The sequence below is a fragment of the Morone saxatilis genome, unplaced genomic scaffold (genome assembly GCF_004916995.1).
Source record: "Morone saxatilis isolate NCDOM2014 unplaced genomic scaffold, NCSU_SB_2.0 Contig9, whole genome shotgun sequence".
Classification (NCBI taxonomy): domain Eukaryota; kingdom Metazoa; phylum Chordata; class Actinopteri; family Moronidae; genus Morone; species Morone saxatilis.
The window spans coordinates 3,147,358-3,147,689 of NW_023340268.1; positions in this window are offsets into that span (position 1 = coordinate 3,147,358).

Below are 332 nucleotides of genomic sequence, written 5' to 3' on the forward strand. Positions count from 1 at the left end.
TTTAGCTTAAGAAGTAGGTGACTTTTCTTGACCTCAACACTTTAAGGTCCAGTGTGTAACATTTAGGAGGATCTACTGGCAGAAGTGGAAAATAACATGCAATGTATGTTTCATAAGTGTATAATCACGCTACGTACAGACTGCAGTGACAAATTTCCTGTGAAGGACAATAAAGTATCTATCTATCTATCAATATTCACAGGAAATCAACTCAAAATCCATCCTCATCATATTGTTATGCAATGAATATAATATGAGCTATCCATAAAACATGTAATTTCCATGTAAATCCAAGACTGCTGTCCCAGTCCAGCTCCACCAACAGACTCAAA